Genomic DNA, 4,880 nt, shown 5'->3' on the forward strand with positions numbered 1-4,880 from the left:
TTCAATTGACAGAAAAAACATTGTTGAAGGGATGTTTCAGTCAAGATGCGTTCAACCCTTGGGACACCTCTGCTCCAGTAGTTACCCAGTGGTGTCCCGCCATGGCATTTCCCTCATGTGTTCACATGAGCACTTGCCCATTCATACTGCACCTTAAATTTATGCAGTTCTCTTACTGCACAATGCATGTGTGCATTTATAGGAGCATTGTGTACAATTTGTTTGTATAAGTAAGGGAAATGAAGATGCAAAAGATTTGTAGAAGATTGTTAAGAGGCATTTGGTGTGTGGACGCTTAGTATGGTCATAGGGTTATATGTATAGTTTTTGGAATTGATTGGTGGATGGATGTGTGACTGTTTGAAAGCAGACATTGAGGGAGTGTTACAAATATTAGATTACAAAGGGTAGAAGGCTTCCATGTGCAATGGTCTGAATGTGCCATCCAGGTCTTTTAATGATCCATGGCCTGGAAAGAGGACTATGGTGACCGTTGATAGTTATAAAGGTTCATTGATTACGGTCCTTATTGTATGCTAGAGAAAAATATTTGGGACACAAAATTGTTTCTGTCCTTTTATATTTTTCTTTGGTATATAATTGTCCATTAGCACCCTGGGCAGGGGGAGCCAGCTAATCAGGTGGATATGAATGCAGGCTTGAACAACGGGAATAAGCCCAAGTTCCAAGCTACAGGTTTGGCCGGCTCTCCCCGCCACCGTCTTCCCTTCCACCCTCTGTCCCATTTTTTCTTTTTATTTCACCCCCCTGCTTGCCTTATTTCAGCGGCAGCGGGTGCCACTGCTCCATTCGCTCCTTCTCTTTGCCTCCTGAAGTGCGCCATGGAAAGGGAAGAGGGGCTCCGTACTGAGCCCCACCTTACCCTTTCCAGGGCACCCATCTTGGAAAAGGATTTTCCTTCCTATGTTGGGATGCTTCGCTTGGGCCGATAACTTGGGCTGCCGGGCCATTATCCCCCATTCCAGCCCCTGGAACGGGCGATGAGCCCCATATTATTTTCATTAGCATAACACAACATGCTATTGGAAATGTTGGAGAATCTTATTGAGTCTATCTACTTCATTGAGAAATATAAAGTAGATGGAGTCTACAAGATAATTTTCTTTAGTTCTGTTTTTTAACTGTAAAAGGTGGTTCCTAAAGGAACTTTTTTTTTCTTTTTTTTTTGCAGGAGAGGTCAGAAAGTAAGGTGGGGAGGGATATGAGGGAAGAGGCACCAACCACTAATACGAAGGGCAGATGGACAGGAGAAGATGTTGCGCGTGTGTTACATCTAAGGTAGGGGGCAGTGTTTCTCAGGCTCCTTGATTACAGCTTCAAAAGCATTTTCAAATTGCTCCCCCCTGCAGAGTGGTGTGTTGCAGTATATACAGAGTACTGTTGTCTTCGAAAGATATGGATCAACAGCCTCTTTTATCGTTGCAAGGTAGCCGGTGGGATTTTGTGTCCCACGGAATTAGGCTGTGTGGATACAGTATTGGTTGAGGAAGTTGAGGTGGAGGAAAACAGGCTACTACTTGCTAAGAAAGGAACAACTTTCTGAGAGAATTGCAGTGGTTGGATTTGGTATGGCAGCACATGGAGGTGGCCCTGTTGGAGTAATGTCAAGGTAGTCCAAGACTGAGTGCATTTTACTTTGGTAGCATTAGCTTTTGGTAAATTCCGAACAGTGGTAAAGAACTGCCACACCCATGATTCTCTCTGGGTGCTAGAGGTAGGCACTTCCTCTACGTCATCTTCTTGGTCCTCTTCATTGTCTTTGAAAGTACTGCACTGTTCTAGATTGTTAATGGATAATGTGTAAGAATAGGTATAGGAGCTGTACAGGGTACATTGTAAGCTTGAAAGTTCCAAGATCAGCAGAAAATGCAGTAGAAAATTGTCCATGAAGCATGGACCTGTTTACGAAGTGCAGACGCATTCGCAGACACGTCATCATGCTGCGTACACTCGGTCATGTGACACTGACCGGAGGGTCCGCAATGACATCAGACGTTTGGGGACGTCAATTCACACAAAACAGTGGAAAAAGTTGCAAAAAGTGTATAGAAGTGTTCAAAATGATGCTAGAAGGTGGGGATTGGCAGAGTTTGAGATGAAACTTTGTAAATTGGAGAAAAAGTTTGCTATATTGGGCTAAATATGATATTAGTAAGGTGTAGGAAATTAGCGTGCACTGGTAAAAACCCATGAAATTCACTGAAAAAGCTTTGTTAAAGGGACATTATGGTTAATTTGCACTAATAAAAACCTATGAAATTCAATGAAAAAACGTTGTTAAAGGGATGTTGTGGTTACAAGTAAAACCGAAAAACCCTGGAAATTCACCAGTTTTGGTAAGATAAGCAACCATAAGTCGGGCCACCACCGTGCACTGCTAAGACTAACACCCAAGACATGAAAGATGACATCACCAATGTCATTCATGACATCACTGATGACATTTCATATTGTAAAAGTATATTTTGCATGAATACCGCCTGATAGTAAACATTGACCTAAGCACATTCACATCACACTATGGGCCTCATTACACGTTATGCGGTAAACCATGGTGCTATTAGCACCATGGTTGCCGCCGGTACCACCATGGAGAAAAGGGGAATTACCACCCTATTCCAAGGTTGGCGGGGCGGTAATTCCCCCTTTCTCCATGGCCCTTCCCCATTCCCATTTTTGCCCCATAGGGCTCAATGGGAATGGGGAAGGGGCTAATTACGGTACCGCAAATTGCGGTACCGTAATTAGCACCAAGGTCCCTTTGCGGGTCCCAACTTTAACGGCTGGTCTACATCAGCCGTTAAGGTCGGGTCCTGCCAAGGGACCTCGTAATAAGGCGGTAAGGGTTTACAGGTACCGGTGCCCTTACCAGTACCGGTAAACCCTTACCGCCTACCGTGTAATGAGGCCCTATAAATTGCATTGAATGAACAAGAAACAGGCTGACTACGCCGCCATTTTGAGTTATCCACCATTTTGATCGCCTCTTGCTTTCTGTCCCTTGTTTAGAATTTGTGTTTTTGGCTCCAGCAGAGCAAAATGAACTTTGTACTGTTTCCATGATGTCAACGTAGATAAGAATGTTAAAGCTGCTAAAGTGGATTGTTTGTCCTACACTGAGAAACCTTGGAGTTAAACAAAAGCCGTACTAATCAGTAATTTAGATACCATCTGTTCCAACAGTGCCTTCTCCGTTCAAACAGCAAAGTAAAATAACAAATAGTTGAACATGCTTTTCTGCAGAAATCTTTGTTTTCGCGCCTTGAAACTAAGCTGACTTTAAACTCAAGAACAAATGATAGACAAAGATATGCAAGCAAAATAAGGAATTTTACCTTTGTGTCCTATATTTGGAAAACAAGTGTTTAAAGGAAAACAACAAACTATTCAAAGATGTTTAAACATGACTTAGTTATGTGGATAGGCCTTGAACCCTAGGTAAATGTATTACACGAAGAGGGGCTGGACGACATGTCTGGGATTGTGGAAAATATGTATAACTGTATGTGTATTTGAAATGTCCAGCACTCTCTCATCTCAAAGTGTCTGCTTGCACACATTGCGGGGTGTTGAGAGCCAGACAGCTGCCTGTTAATAAATGTACATGGTACCTTTGGACTTGTGACTGACAAATTTCTATTATGTGGTATTAAGCCTCGATATTCTTTAATCTTTCAGCTGGCACCCGAATATGGACACGAAAGATCAATGCCACATAGCTAGTCAAAGACGAGGCTACCAGACTGGGATCGGAGAGTGAAAGGGCAGTGTGCAAAGAGAGACGAGATTCCTCCGCAGTACTACACGCCCGATCCCTGGACGGTGAGCAGCGTTTAGTAGGGCATCATGATGAGGGTCTCCGTATCGAGGCCTGTTTGGCAAAAACGCCATCCATGACTATTTGATGTCCAATCGGACCCTTTTATTGATTTGAAATCAGGTGAGTCATACCCCGATTCCTAAAAATCCTAATATTTGTTGCAAGTGTTGTCTCTACAGAAACAAACGTAGCCAGGTAAGATCCCGACTTAACTATGCCTGAGAAATTATCATCCTGTTTCAGGGTATTATTCCGCAGGGAAAGACAATCTTTGAAACAAGGCCAGCCGGCGCCACCTGAGGGGTCGCCAGATTATTTAATGTATTGTAAGTATGGCATGGGATCTATTGTATTTATTGAAATTTGGCACAGACAGACCAGATATGTTTCCGAACTTCAGTGGCCTGCTTATGGTAGTTTTTAAATTGCCCTACTAGAGTATTTAGAATCTGTATTGTTGAGAAAAAAAGGCTAGGCTTGCAGCATTTGATGCAGTTAGAGATTGGAGGATGGAAGCTATGCAGCAACTCAAAAGAAGAGAAAAGCATGCACGTAAACACATGACGAATGCTGAGAAAGCTTTATTGCATGATCAGCAGAAACAATCAGAATCTATCAGAGGTATGGATAGGGCTTTCCAACTAGATGTGCAAAAGATATATCCCTCTCAGGATTTTCACATAAGATGAGTTAATTAATAAATTATTGAATGAGCGTAGGACTGTTTCAACTGCACCACCTCCTTATGTGCCTCCCCCAGTTGTTGTTCCTCCTCTTCCCGTTGTTGTTCCTCTTCTTCCTGTTGTTGTTCCTTCTCCTGCACCTACACCCATGCCAACAGTTGCCTTCCCCACAAGTCGATCTGCTCCGCCAGCGGTATTGCCTCCACTACCTATTGCACAAGATTTCTATGAACTCTCCTTGCCAGGTGGTTCTGCTCCCCCTGTAGGGGTTGAAGGGGCGGGAGCTGATCCAAGAATAGTGACTTGTGGAACGGTACCTAAAGATGGAAACAGGGAATTGTATAGATGGGCTGAGT

This window comes from Ambystoma mexicanum, chromosome 3q, assembly GCF_040938575.1.
Source record: "Ambystoma mexicanum isolate Mex_15411 chromosome 3q, UKY_AmexF1_1, whole genome shotgun sequence".
NCBI classification, from domain to species: Eukaryota; Metazoa; Chordata; class Amphibia; order Caudata; family Ambystomatidae; genus Ambystoma; species Ambystoma mexicanum.